Source organism: Scyliorhinus torazame, chromosome 11 (assembly GCF_047496885.1).
Source record: "Scyliorhinus torazame isolate Kashiwa2021f chromosome 11, sScyTor2.1, whole genome shotgun sequence".
Classification (NCBI taxonomy): domain Eukaryota; kingdom Metazoa; phylum Chordata; class Chondrichthyes; order Carcharhiniformes; family Scyliorhinidae; genus Scyliorhinus; species Scyliorhinus torazame.
In genome coordinates, this window is record NC_092717.1 from 25,953,458 (window position 1) to 25,968,758 (window position 15,301).

Sequence of the window (15,301 nt, forward strand, 5' to 3'; positions counted from 1 at the left end):
AATACTTCTCACCATTTGTAAATGTTCTCAATAATAAGTCAGCCTAGCCATTCTCCTTGTGTTTGCGTGGGTTTCGCCCCCACAACCCAAAGATGTGCAGGTTAGGTGGATTGGCCACGCTAAATTGCCCCTTAATTGGAAAAAATTAATTGGGTACTCTAAAATTTTTTTTTTAAATAAAAAAATAAGTCAGCCTAGTTATACCTCATCCCTTTCAAGATTTTGTTTACTTTAAAAACTTGGTTTGGGACTTTCTCTTTGCAAGATTTTCCCCTATTCTAGCTCATTACTCATCATTTAATCGATAAGTCTTAAAAAAAAAAATCAAAATTTTTAGTACACAATTAATTTTTTCCATTTAAGTGGCAATTTAGCATGGCCAATCCACCTACCCTGCACATCTTTGGGTTGTGGGGGCAAAACCCACGCAAACAAGGGGAGAATGTGTAAACTCCACATGGACAGTGACCCAGAGCCGTAATCAAACCTGGGATCTCAGCGTCGCGAGGCAAAAATCGATGTATTTTTCCATTATTCATTTCTAAATATACTGGTCTGGATTTCACAGTTATAATGATAGCATAACAGTTAGTGTTTGCTATAATTATTCTGTGAAACTGACAGCAACATCGGACATCCAACCATACCCAATTAAATGCAGAAATCGAGAAATTGCTATCACTGATTCTGCAATCCTTCATAGCGGGAGAAGTCGTCTTTGCAACTGGAATCAATTAAACAAAATAAAACCACTGAACTAATGTGAATTTCCACTTGTTATGCTATCATTTTGTTGTTAAAACCCTTGAAAAAGTTTGCATTGTTGGATGAAGTGTAACTGGATTTTTATTTTTCCCCCAAGGGGCAATTTAGCTTGGCCAATCCATCTTCAGGCGGTGTCCTATTGAGCCCCTCCCCTCCACCAACACCCCGACTCCCTTCTTCCCCACCACCCTCCTTTCCCATCTCTCCCCACCACCAACCTTCCTTTCCCTCCTGTTGGTATAGAGGTGAGGGATCTGGTCTCTCCAGTGCAAAGTTTAGTGCATGTACCTTTTGTTTTTTTTGTACAACTGTGTTGTGAACTGTTTTAATAGTCAGAGTATCCTACCCCCCTCCCCGTGCGCTGGTACTGAGGAGAGGGTACCCTGTTTCTCCAACACAAAATTAGTGTTTGTACCGTTTGGCCTTGCATATATTTTTTTACTGTTTTAATAAAAAGATATGGCCAACCCACCTACCCTGCACATCTTTGGGTTGTGGGGGTGAGACCTCCGCAGACACAGGGAGAATGTGTAAACTTCACACGGACAGTGACCTGTGGCTGCGATCGAACCCGGGTCCTCAACGCCGTGAGGCAGCAGTGCTAAACACCGTGCCACAGTGCCGCCCGTGTAACTGGGTTTTTAATGACTTGCCAAGTCATAGGGCGTGATCGAATGGACTTGTCACGCCTAACCCGGTGACACAAGGCCGTTAAATCTCACAAGAGACCTCTCGCAAGATTTGCGACACTCAGAATGCCTCGCGAGATCTAACAAGGTCTCATATGTTGGTAGTTCCTTGAAGGAGTCACATGTGCTGTGGATAAAGGGGAGCATGTGGACGTGCTGTACTTGGCTTAAATGAGTCTTTTCTGAATGGTAGAATGTGATGAGTGGAGTCTGCAGGAGTCTGTACTGGGGCCTCAACTTTTTAGAATTTACATCAATGACTTAGATGAAGGGAGTGAAGACATGGTAGCTAAATATGCAGATAACACAAAGAAAGGTAGGAAGGTATGCTGTGAAGCAGACATAGGGAGGTTGCAGACGGATATAGATAGGTTGATGAGTGGGTAAAAATAGGGCAGATGAGAGTATAATGTGGGAAAATGACAAGAATAAAAAAGCAGAGTATTACTTAAACGGAGAATGGCTGCAGAATTCCGAGATGCAGAGGGATCTAGATGTTATAATGCAGGAGTCAGAAAAAGTTAGTATCCAGGTGCAGCATGTAATCAAGCAGGTTAATGGAATACTATCCTTTAATAACAAGAGGAATTGAACATAAAAGTAAGGATGTTATGTTTCAGTTACAAAAGGCATTGGTGAGACCACATCTCAAATATTGTATGAAGTTTTGGTTTCCTTATTTAAGAAAGAATGTAAATACAATGGACATGGTTCAGAGGAGGTTTACTAGATTGACACATGGAACAAGCAGGTTGTCTTATCAAAGGTTAGACAGACTGAGTTTGTTCCCTCTGGAGTTTAGAAGAGTATGGGGTGACTTGATGAAGTATACAAGGTCCTGAATGGTACTGACAAGGTGGATGTGGAACGATTGTTTTCTCTTTTGGGTGAGTCCAGGACTAGGGGACACTGTTTTAAAATTGGGGGTTGTCCTTTTAGGACAGCCATGATGTGGAGATGCCGGTGTTGGACTGGGGTGAGCACAGTAAGAAGTCTTACAACACCAGGTTAAAGTCCAACAGGTTTGTTTCAAATCACTAGCTTTCGGAGCACTGCTCCTTTTTATGATTCATGCATTCACCTGAGGAAGGAGTAGTGCTCCGAAAGCTAGTGATTTGAAACAAAGCTGTTGGGACTTTAACCTGATGTTGTAAGGCTTCTTACTTTTGGGACAGAGGTGGGGAGAATTTTTTTCTCTGAGGGTTGTGCATCTTTGGAACTCTCTGCCTCAGAAAGCAGTGAAGGCGGAGGTCTTTGAATATTTTTAAGGCAGAAGTAGATAGATTCTTGTTAGGTAAGGAAATCAATAGGGGTAGTAGGAATGTGGAATTCCAAATACAGATCAGTCCTGACCTTATTGAATGGTGGAGCAGGCTCAAGGGACCAAATAGCATACCTCTACTCCTATTTTGTATATTTGTATGTTCTCCCTCCAGCTGGACCTCTGCCTCTTTATCCTCTTTAAAGAACTGCTTGGGGGGGGGGGGGGACATCAGCCCTCTCCATTCCTCTACTCTATTCACTCGCTCTATACCTGTCTCCATCTGAATTTCCTGTTCTATCAGGTCCAACCCTAACAGCGTCATTAAACCTGCTGACTAGAATGTTGCTGAACCGATCTTTACCAAGTAGAGGCCGAATGCCTACTCTCTGACCTACCTCCACCTCCTGGATCATGATGCCACCACCAATCATCAAGCAATCATCTCCAAAACATCATTGACATCAACTCCTCTGGAGATCCTTCTCTCTACTGTCTTCAACCTCATAATTCACCAAACCTAAACAGTCCGCTCCTACTAAGATCCACAAACAGAACTGCCCTGGTAGACATGGGCAGCATAGTGGCACGGGGGTTAGCACTGCTGCCTCACAGTGGCAGGGACCTGGGCTTGATTCCGGCTTTGGCAACTGTCTGTGTGGAGTTTGCACGTTCTCCCAGTGTCTGCGTGGGTGTCTTCCGGGAGCTCCGGTTTCCTCCCATAGTCCAAAGATACACAGGTTAAGTGGATTTGCCATGCTAAATTGCCCCTTAGTGTCCAACGGTTAGCTGGGGTTACAGGGTGACGGGGAAAGTGAGCTAGGTAGAATGCTCTTTCGTAGGGTCGATGCAGACTTGATGGGCCAAATTCAATGGATTCTTTGGACCTAGCGTTTAAGCCTGTTCCTCTCTCGGCGAACTGATTTATTCCTATCTCAACTCTACTGTTTCTCCCCTTGCCCAGTTTCTTCCCACCTACATCCTTTTTTGCCCTCCATTACTTAATGGTATACTGGCCTCCGTTTCTGAAGAGGTCATCGATCTGAAATGTTAACCCTGCTTCCCTCTTCACAGATTCTGCCTGACCTGCTGAGCATTTCCAGCATGTGTCATATTTTGTTTTTTCATGTATGTTGTTGGGTTGCTTGCCTCTTCATCCATACACTAGAACATTTGTAACATGCCTCATGTGAAATATACCTTATCAAACGATTGGAGCCAAATAGATATCCAAAAAAAAAATCAGCATTTCTTGCTACCTTACCACATTCCAACATTGAAGAAACCTTCAGAAAAGTCAATGGCTTAGAACACATTATGAGCAACTTGAAAACTCAGGTTGAGATGCATTCTATAAATAAAAATAAATACTGCGATCCAAGATGCTTGTTCCAAGAACAAATTTGGCAGAAAGTTCAATCTGAATAGCATTTGTGAACAGATGTTAATTAAATTAGCTCAGCCCTTCACACTGCTAAATGCAACAGTTTCAGTCTTAGTACTTCAGCCAAATGCTCATTGATTTTTGTCCAGTAACTAGACATAAGAGCTTGAGAAAAAGAGTTTTGCCTGATAAAAGCTAATAATGAGGTGCCCTGAAGCCACACAATCTTAACTTTTCCTCAGGCGATCCCATAGGCAACATCTGCCCCAAAGTAAATAGGTTTAACCTTCCTGTTGAAACAGATAGTTACACTTACTAGTGACCCACCCACACAAGCTTGTTATCAGTGGTTTGCATTTATGGCCTCAACAATTGGTTAGATGCACCAATAGAGCAAAGAAAATCAGTGGTGCAAGAGACCATATTTCGAGGAGAGCAGAGCTCTCAAGAGGGTTGCAAGGCTGAGTAGATTACTGAGATAGGGAGGGGCAAATCAATGGAGGGACTTGAAAACAAGGATGAGAATTTTACAATCAGGATGTTACCATACAAGAACCAACGTAGCAAGGGCCGGGATAAAGAATGAACTGGGTTAGTTAGAATACAGGCAACAAGGTTTTGGAAAAGCTCAAGTTTATATGGGGTAAGGAGCTGGACAGGACAGCATCGGAATAGTCAAACAATAGGCAACAAAGGCACGGAGAAGAGTTTCAGCAGATGAGCTGAGGTAGGAGCAGAGATGAATAATGTTTGAGATGGACAGAAACAATATCGGTGATGGAGAGGATGTAGGAACTTGAGCTCAGAATCACATAGGACACCAAGATTGCAAGCAGGCTGGTTTAGCCTCAGACAACAGCCAAAAAGGAACAGCATCGCTGGCAGCTGAATGGAGTTTGTGGCAAGTACCGAAAATAATCTTCCCAATATTTATTGGAAGTGCCTGCTCATCCAATGCTACATATTGGCTGAGCAGCACTAAGACGAGAGAGGTATTGAAGTCGAGCTAGTTATTATCGGCATACACGTGGAGCCTAACGTTGTGTTTTTTGATGTTGCCGCCAAGGGAAAACAAGCAGATAAAATATAGAAGGGGGGGGGGGGCAAGGGGGTAATAGCTTTGGAGAACAAAGAGAAGCCAGTGCAGGAGTTGGCTATGGATGGAACATAGGAATGAGACCAGGTGAGTGTAGTCCCACCCAGATTTATAACAGAGTGGTTGCAGGAGGAGGGTGTGATCAACTATGTTAAAGGTTGCAGACAGGTAAAGAAGGATAAGGAATGATAGTTCACCACAGTCACATTCATGTAGAATGTCAGGTCACTTACAGGGGTGAAAATATGATTGGAAGAATTCAAACATCAAATTTTGGGAAAGATGAGCACGGATTTCTAAAGTGACAACACATTCAAGAATTGGAGAGGAAAGGAAGATTGGAGACAGTTCACCTGGTCAAGCATTACTGTTTTTTAAAAGAGAATGTGCACAATGATGGTAGATTTGATGTGGACAGAAACAGTACTCGAGAGGAAACCATTTACAGTAACAGCTAACAAAGGCCAGAAGGGGAGTTTGGAGAGAAATTAGAAAAATATAATTTCAGTGCTGGGCTGGGCAGAATATTGGGGGAAATTTGGCTTGATAAGCATGGGGAAGCAGCAGCCATAGCTGAACTGACAGTCCCAATCTTGGTGACAAATGCATCAAAAGCTTGGAGGTGATGGTAGATGACCATGGAAGTTTGTCAAGGGGAAGAGAAGCCAGAGGTTATCTTTACACGCCAGGATGATCCTGGAATAGTGAACAGTTTGGGGAGAGAACAGCAAGATGCGATATTACTTTTGATCCAGCCAGATCTTGCAATGTATAACTAAAACAGTTACAGCCCATAAACGCTGGATCCCCTGTATTTAAGAGAGTGAAGATGTGAGCTGTACAGTTGAAACAAGCAGGGAGAGTGGAAGGGTTTTTGCTCAGGAAAAGTTCAGAGGTCGAAGTGAGGCTGTGGTTGAGCAGATCTGAAGCTGCAGAATTATTGTGTTAAATGGGAAAGGTTCTTTGGGAATTTGAAATTACCATTTTGCGGGCATAAGACAAACAGATTTTTCCCTGGAGAGCATTCCTCTTCCTAAAACAGATCGAAGGGATGTACAGCATCCCTCTCTCTCTCTCTCTCTGCTCTGCATAATTCTACCCTTTGGCAATCTTTTCTTCACCCTATCAGAGGAAAATCGCTCTCTTTCCTAATTGGTATGGTCCCAGTTTTTCTCTCGCTCTCTTCCTCCCACAACAGGCAGGATTCCCCCCACTCCTTGAAAGGTTCCCTTGTTCCCCATCACAATAGGCAGGTTCCCACGCTTATCCATGCCACCCTTCCCCCCACCACCACCCATACCTACACTGAGCAAGGGTTCCTCGCACAGCATCTCATACAGGATCTCCCCCATCCCAGCAGAGACCAGGATCTCCCCCATCCCAGCAGAGACCAGGATCTCCCCCATCCCAGCAGGGTACACGCTTTACCCCATAGGCAGCAGTATGATCATCTTTATTAGTGTCACAAGTAGGCTTACATTAACACTGTAATGAAGTTACTGTGAAAAGCCCCTAGTTGCCACATTCCGGCGCCTGTTCGGGTACACAGAGGGGGAATTCAGAATGTCCAATTCACCCAACAAGCATGTCTTTCAGGACTGTGGGAGGAAACCCACGCAGACACGGGGAGAACGTGTAGACTCCTCACAGACAGTGACCCAAGCCGGGAATCGAACCCGGGACCCTGGCGCTGTGAAGCAACAGTGCTAACCGCTGTGCAACCGTGTGGCCCTCATCTCCCCATTCCTCCACCCAACCCCTCATCTCCCCATTCCTCCACCCAACCCCTCATCTCCCCATTCCTCCACCCAACTCCCCCCCCCAAACATATGTTGGTGGGATCCCTTTCAGCACCCTTGGGCCTGAGCATCCTTGACCCTCTTCCACCCCCCACCCATGGAAGGGTGTTTCTCTCCCCAATGCTGCGCCCAAGATCGGATCCAACCCTCACCGCCCCCCCCCCCCCCCCCGCCCTTCGCCGGGGCAGCAGCATCCTCCCCCTGCAACCGGCAACAGTGCTTGGAAAGAGCTGAGCCGCTGCCACTGGGGTAAGGGGGCTGATTTGAGCAGGAAGTGTTCATCGATGCAGCCGATTGGTGTCACCTTGTGCCCGAGCTCCCGGCTGATGATGGAGGCCGTGCGGGAGGCAACGCTGAGCCGCATCCGAACCCAGCGGCGGTTGATGTTGTTTGCTGGCTGCCTCCTTCGCCCCGGCGAGCCGAGGCCAGGCCGCGCTCTCTCCTCTCCTCCCCCCCCGCTCGCGTGCAGCCACGCGCCTCTCACCTGCGGCCTGACGCCCCCGCCGCGAGCCTCTGCCCTGCGGGCGCACCAACCGTCCTCGGCTCGAGCTCCTCGCTTTGAAAGCCGCCGGGGCTCGCGCGCCGCTCCGCACCCAACCGGCTCCAGGGCACGGCCGCGCCCTTCAGGTACGACATGCCACCGCGCCGCCCCTAGTGACCGTCAAACACCGCCATGCCACCACTACTTGCCTGCCGCCGCGCACTCAACTGCTCCACATATTGCAGGCCCCGCTTGCGCCGATCACACACGGATAGCCAAGACGTGCCCACCTTGCCCTATGCCTACTCCACACTGTCCTAGCGCCAGGTCCATCCCTTCCTTGCTCTTCCCCTCCTTTGTCCCTTTAACTCACTAGCACTTCGCCCACCTACCTTGCAGCGAGCGGGGTCATGTCATGCCCACTGGTTCGCTTCACCCACTTCACCACCGGTGGATAATGGGTTGCTAGATTATTGGCATAGTGATCAGCAAAACAGTCAGGTTTTAAGCACGTATTCTTTAAGTTTGTCTTCGACCATTTGTTTGAGCGGGGTCCTCCTTGTAGAAGGGGGGCATTTGTCGGCCACGCGGTATTTACAGCGCTAATATGTTGTGAATGCTTCGCAGGGGCCTTCTCCCAGACACCCTCATCCAACCCGATCAACGCATCTTTCTGCACTGAAAAAAAGTCATATTCAACCCGAAACGTTGGGCAGAATTCTCCAGTTCCCCCCGCCAGCCGCGTGTAGCTCGCCGTTCACTAGCGGCGGGATTCTCTATTCTCGACGCTTGTCGATGGGATTTCTCATTGAAGCCACCCTACTCCACCAGCTGTGGTGCGCTGCCCACAGAATCAGACAATCCAAACTCTGTTTCTCTCTCCACAGATGCTGCCAGACCTGCTGATATTTTTACAGCACTTTATTTTTATTTCAGATTTCCAGCATCCACAGTATTTTGCTTTTATTAACAGGTCTTTCTATTCCTGTCTCCCTCTTGTACTTATCTAATTTCCCTTTAAATGCACCTACACTAGTCGCCTCAACTTTCTGAGTTCCACATTTTAACCACGCTGGGTGAAGTAACTCGTGGTTATTTTGTGGCAATAATACCATATTATTCAACATATCGCAAGCCACCTTCCTGCAACCTGAGGCCTTGAGGATAGCGCTCAGTTTTGGCTGAGCCTGGTGTTTTGGGTTCCTTGCGCAGCCCTGATCAACACGATCGGAGGTGTTTTAAAAAGAACCTTGTTCTCATCTGCCTGGAATCCTGTCATCCAGTGCCTGCCAACCTGCGTGCTAGAGCCTCACTGCTCAGCTATAACCTGTTGATATCAGAGCAGTTCCAAACCATCTTACCCCAATTTGTTCCCAGACAACTTTTGACATTCTTCATTTGTCAGTCCAGCTCTCTGCATAAAGTCAACTCTGAGCAGTAATAGTTCAAAGAGCCAACCAGCCACAAGAGTGTGGAGAATACCTTATGGTCATCAATGTGTGGAGCTGGTGATCGACAGTGGGGACTGAACCGGGGTATATTCTCATCTTGTTAAATTCTGACAGATTGTAGGACTATTCTGACTCACAATTTTTCCTGGAACTCTTGGCGCGTGGTCTACCGGCTGCATTGTGCTCGAGCGACGGCACGGCCAGTGGATGCCGGGAGAGGCGTTCTGCGGGCTTCCCGGCAGCCTTCATGCCTCGAGATGTGCCCAGATCTTGGGTCGTTGGAATCAGAATCATACCCAAAATGGGCGTGACCAGACAGTGCGCGCCCAAGTAGGGATTAAACCTACTTAGGCGAGTTTACCTGGTGTCTCCTGGGATCTACCGGCCTCACTGGCTGGGCGCCGTTCAGTACTGGTCCACACAAAGATGAACCAGGCAGAACAGCAACCAGGGGTCTCCCAGGCCAATGGTGGCCCCCGTGTATCAGGGATAGTTCAGGGTGCCCGCCTGGCCCTCCCTCTGGGAAGTGGGCACCTTTGCACTGCCAAGCTGGCAGGAGCACTGCAAGGTTGCCTGGTGCCAGAGTGGCATTGCCAAGGGTCAGGGCGAGAGGGAGGCCATGCCCATGAAAGTGCAAGACAGGTAAGAAGGGGCCTCTGGGAGGTTGAAGCCATGACGGATGGGGGCCCTGAAGAGGGGGGCCCCCAGGGGGTACCGTAGTGGGGTGTCCTCACGTGGAGGGTGTGGGGTAATGCCCATGAGTGTGAGGGGTGGGAGACCCACAAGCTCACTTAGAGATCGGGGCACCCTTTCAAAATAGCAGCCCGATCTCTGAGTTTAGCTCCCCAGTGATTAAAAAAATTCTAAGTGTGGGGCCAAGCCGTTGAGAAACTCCCCAAGGCCCAAAAAAGTGACTTAAGTATCGTTTGATAGTGGTGAGGAACTGAAACTTCCAGCAAAACCTGCCACAAATGACACTTAGAAGCTTTTCAGTTAGATTGCCCCCTTGACCTTCTTCCACATAAGAAAGTAGACTATTTAACCCCTGGAGCCTGTTCTGCCATGAAATTAGATCATAGCTGATTTTAGACATAACCGTTGCCCCATATCCCTTAATACCTTTGGTTAACTAAAATCTAAATCTCATTTAAAATTAATAATTGACCTATTAAAACTGCCATTTGTAGAAGAGAATTCCAAACTTTTACCAGCCTTTGCATGTAGTGTTTCCTAATGTCACTCCTAAAAAGGACTGACTATATTTCAGGCTGTATCCCTTAGTCCTAAATTCTCCAATCAGCAGCAATATTTCCTACCTACCTTAACTTCCCCTTAATATTTTGAAAACTTTAAAAAAATAAATTTAGAGTACTGTTAGAACCTGCCTGCTTACCATTGGCTGGGGACTAATGATAATCTCACAATCCTGTGGGAGTATGAGCTTCCCCAATGAGGGGGGTGGAGAAATCATTAGCAGACTCCCTGTATGAATAAATCTGGTCAGTTTGGAACCAGCAGTATGAATAAATCTGGCCAGTTTGGAACCAGCAGGAAGGAGTAAGCAGCAAGTTAAGTTGCTGCTGCATATATATATATATATATATATATATATATTAACTGGCGACGTGGGTTGAAGTGACTAGCTGTCTACACTGCTGAAGTCACCTCCCTGGATTTTTGTTGGTTGGAAGTTGTTTTCTATTACACCATGCCTCTGTACAGACGTTTGGATGTTTTTGATGCTGCGCTGGAAAGCTGGAACCAGTACGCACAACAGATGCTTTACTATTTCCAGGCAAACAATATCACCGAAATCGAGCGCCAGGTGGTCATATTGCTCACCGCCTGCGGCCAGCATATGTTTGGGGTGATTAGGAGCCTTACGTATCCAGCTGCGCCGGACACCAAAACGTTTGATGAACTTGTGAATTTAGTGGGGTAACATCTTAACCCAACCCCGTCCACGATAGTCCAACGTTACCGGTTTAATACCACTGAGAGGACCCCAGGAGAATCCCTTGCTGACTGTCTATCCTGGCTACGCAGGATTGCGGAGTACTGTGACTATGGTGAGACCTTGTCAGAAATGTTACGGAACCATTTGGTTTGCGGTGTTAACAATGCGGCTACCCAGAGAAAGTTGTTAGCTGAGCCAACATTGACTTTTCAACAGGCCATTCAAATAGTATTGTCCCGAGAGAGCGCGGAATGAGGAGTGCAGGAGCTACAGGGAATGGAGGTGCATGCCTTGGGGCGCAACCTCTTCCGTCTGAAAACGTTCCCCCCCCCCCCCCCCGCACTCCTGCGGTACCTTGGGCGAGGCGACGTCCGGATCGACGCCAGTGGCCGTCGGACATTCCTCCCCGAAGGGAGCCTTCTTCAAAACCAATGGATGAGGAGCCATGTCCGTGTCAGACTTGTAGGCGCCGACCCCGTCGCGGACGCCGGGCGCCGTCGTTCCGACCAAAACTGGGACCGGCCCAGGGGCCGTACCTTCCATGTGCATGAACCTGCGGCGACTACTCCTGAGGATGTGGAGACAGAGGATGACTGCCTGCAGCTGCATTGTCTGGCAGCTCCCCGTGTGGCTATTAAGGTGACAGTACAGGTCAATGGTCACCCGCTTGAGATGGAGTTGGACATTGGCGCAGCGGTCTCCGTGATCGCCCAGAGGACATTCGACCGCATCAAGCAGGGTATACAGACTCTTACATTAACCGACACACAGGCCAGGTTGGCCACCTATACGGGGGAACCATTGGACATTGCAGGAACGACGATGACCCCTGTTGTTTATGGACGCCAGGAGGGGCGTTTCCCACTTATCGTGGTGTGCGGCCATGGGCCCAGCCTGTTGGGTCGGGACTTGTTGCGCCATTTGCGGTTGCAGTGGCACACATCCTCCAAACAGTTTCTGGAGGGTTGACTGAGGTGCTAGGACGATACCCAGATGTATTCCAGCCCGGTTTGGGAAAAATAAAAGAGGCCGTAGCCCGTATCCAAGTCGAACCAGGAGCCACGCCGCGCTATTTCCGGGCGCGCCCGGTGCCTTACGCCTTGCTCGAGAAGGTAGAAGGGGAGCTCACTCGTTTGGAAACTTTGGGTATTATCAGGCCTGTCCGTTTTGCTGACTGGGCAGCACCAATTGTACCTGCAATGAAGCCAGATGCCACAGTTCGCTTGTGCGGCGACTACAAACTTAGTGAATACGGCTTCCCGACTCGACCGATATCCAGTGCCTCGCATAGAGGATCTCTACGCGAAGCTTCCAGGCGGACTCTCATTCACAAAATTAGATATGAGTCACGCCTACCTACAGTTGGAGCTGGACCCTGCCTCCTGACCATATGTAACGATTAATACACACCGGGGCCTGTATGAATATACACGTTTGCCCTTTGGAGTATCCTCTGCCTGCACTATTTTTCAACGTGTTATGGAGGGTATTTTGAGAGGTTTGCCGCGTGTCGCTGTCTACTTAGATGACGTTTTGATCACAGGGACGTCGGAGCAGGAACATTTGGAAAATCTGGAGGCCGTCTTTAGACGCTTTTCAGAGGCTGGAGTCCATTTACGTCGCACAAAGTGCGTCTTTCAGGTGAAGGAAGTAGTCTACCTGGGTTATCGGGTGGACCGCGAAGGTTTGCACCCCGTCGCAGAGAAGGTGCGCGCGATTCAACAGGCCCCCGCCCCGACTGACACTTCGCATCTTCGTTCTTTTCTCGGCCTCTTAAACTATTACGGGAAGTTCCTCCCCAATCTGGCAACTACGCTGGCCCCGTTGCACCTTAGTTATCATAGAATTTACAGTGCAGAAGGAGGCCATTCAGCCCATCGAGTCTGCACCGGCTCTTGGAAAGAGCCCCCTACCCAAGGTCAACACCGCCACCCTATCCCCACAACCCAGTAACCCAACCCAACACTAAGGGCAATTTTGGACACTAAGGGCAATTTATCATGGCCAATCCACCTAACCCGCACATCTTTGGACTGTGGGAGGAAACCGGAGCACCCGGAGGAAACCCACGCACACACTGGGAGGATGTGCAGACTCCGCACAGACAGTGACCCAAGCCAGAATCGAACCTGGGACCCTGGAGCTGTGAAGCAATTGTGCTATCCACAAGGCTACCGTGCTGCCCATCTGCTAAAGAAAAATCACACCTGGGTTTGGGGTCAGGTGCAAGAAACCGCTTTCTGGCGGGTAAAACAACAATTGTCGTCGTCTGGGTTACTAACCCACTATGATCCTGGAAAACCTTTGCTCACCACATGTGATGCATCCCCGTATGGTATTGGGGCTGTCCTGTCCCACAAGATGGAGAACGGGGCCGAGCAGCCGATAGCTTTCGCCTCCCCCACATTGACTGCAGCAGAAAAAACGTACGTGCAGATCGAGAAGGAGGGCCTAGCAGTGGTCTTTGCGGTGAAACGTTTCCACCAGTATGTGTATGGCCGCCACTTCACTATCGTGACTGATCATAAGCCTCTGCTGGGACTTTTCAGAGAGGATAAGCCAATACCGCCCATTGCTTCCGCACGGATCCAGCGTACTAGTATTCTCTGGAGCACAAACCAGGAAGGCAGATAGCGAATGCCGCGCACTGAGCTGATTGCCTTTATCGACCGGCACCATGTCGACCCCCACGACCGGTGAGGTGGTTGCAACCCTAAAGTTTATGGACACCTTGCCTGTCACGGCATCACAGATCCGTGAGTGGACCCAGACGGAACCAGTCCTGTCAAAGGTTCGACACATAGTCCTGTATGGTGGGCAGCATAGACAGCTCCCAGTCTAGTTGCGGGCATTTTCCTCCAAGCTGTCAGAATTCAGTGTAGATGACGGCATCCTCTTGTGGGGGACGCGTGTGATTGTCCCGGAAAAAGGACAGGAGCTGAAACTAAGAGACTTGCACAATTAGAATCCAGGTGTGACCAAAATGAAAATGTTGGCCCGGAGTTATGTCTGGTAGCCAGGACTCGCGCCTACATTGAGAAGGTGGCCCAAAACTGCTCCATTTGCCAGGAGCATCAGAAGCTTCCGCCGGCCGCGCCTCTACATCACTGGGAATGGCCAGGCGCGCTTGCATGCGGATTTTGCCGGCCCTTTTCAAGGATCCACGATCCTTTTTATTAATCGACGCCCAGTCTAAATGGCTAGAGGTGCATAAGATGCTAGGCACAACGTCCTGCGCAACAATTGAGAAGATGCGTTTGTCTTGTAGTACGCATGGCCTCCCGAGGTGCTGGTCACGGATAACGGCACTCCATTCACCAGTGAGGAGTTTGCGAGGTTCATTAAGATGAACGGCATACGCCATATCCACACTGCCCCTTACCACCCGGCTACAAATGGGTTGGCGGAGGGTCCAGTGCAGACATTCAAACGAGGTCTAAAGAAGCAGTCTTCCGGGTCAATGGACACGAGACTGGCTCACTTTTTGTTTTCGTATAGGACCACCCCCCATGCGGTGACTGGGGTAGCTCCCGCAGAACTCCTAATGGGCCGGAGACTTCGCACCCGCCTTAGTATGGTTTTCCCAGACATTGGCGCAAAAGTACGGCGCACACAAAACGGCAGGGACAGGGATTTTCTCGGCATCGGACGATTCAGCAGTTTGTGCCCGGTGACCCAGTGTTCGTTCGGAATTTTGCTGGTGGTGCCCAGTGGGACCCTGGTGTAATCTTTCACCGAACGGGCCCTATATCTTACCAGGTGCAAGCCCAGGGTCATCTCCAGCGCAAACATGTAGACCACGTTCGGTCTAGAAGACTATCCCTTCCAAAGATTCCCCGCCCCCGGAGCTCATTTCTACAGCCGCAGAGACCAGAGACAATGGAAAGTAGTCCTCACAATCTTCCTCTGGTGCCTCACTCAAAGCCTGCGCAGGTCGTTACAAAACCCCATGGAGATAGAGAAGCCGAGATGACAGAGGCAGCAGACTCTGACTCCGAGATGGAGACACAGGACCCATCAGAGGGGGAATCCTCGGGCCCACGGGCCGTGGATGTACAACCGTTACGCCGTTCATCACGGAAGCGCCGGTCTCCGTCTCGTTACACGCCGCCCGATCCAGCGCCTCGTGCAAATGGTGTCCGGCCTGCGGCAAAACAAGTCCGACGCCCTCCTTTGCCAGGGTCTTAGGTGGATTCCTTGGACTTTGGGGGGGGGGGGGGTGTTATAACCTGCCTGCTCACCATTGGCTGGGGACTAATGACAATCCCACAATCCTGTGGGAGTACGAGCTTCCCCAATGAGGGGGGGCGGAGAAATCATTAGCAGACTCCTTGTATAAATAAAGCTGGCCAGTTTGGAACCAGCAGGAAGGAGGAGCAGCAAGGGAAGTTGCTGCTGCTGTTGTGTAATATATATAT

General features: G+C 49.1%; 1 protein-coding gene and 1 long non-coding RNA gene across 18 annotated transcripts in view; one reads left to right on the top strand and one right to left on the bottom strand.

Annotated features, from left to right (window-relative positions):
- Positions 1-15,301, bottom strand: part of fam49bb (family with sequence similarity 49 member Bb) — a 275,748-nt gene that overhangs the window by 205,421 nt on the left and 55,026 nt on the right. For 3 of the 16 annotated variants that reach the window (XM_072467056.1, XM_072467043.1, XM_072467051.1), the window contains exon 1: positions 7,479-7,613. The exons of 9 other annotated variants lie outside the window; for them this stretch is intronic. The gene's annotated coding sequence lies outside the window, so the exon portion shown is untranslated. Of the gene's footprint in view, positions 1-7,298; positions 7,417-7,478; positions 7,614-7,684; positions 7,758-15,301 lie in introns of those variants that run through there. 4 more of the 16 variants (XM_072467047.1, XM_072467045.1, XM_072467058.1 and 1 more) reach the window with 4 other exon arrangements.
- Positions 7,501-15,301, top strand: part of LOC140385182 (uncharacterized) — a 115,140-nt gene continuing 107,339 nt past the window's right edge. Inside the window, exon 1 of one of the 2 annotated variants that reach the window (XR_011933305.1) lies at positions 7,501-7,621. This is a non-coding gene — a long non-coding RNA (uncharacterized lncRNA). The remainder of the gene's footprint in view (positions 7,622-15,301) is intronic. The other variant, XR_011933304.1, reaches the window with a different exon arrangement.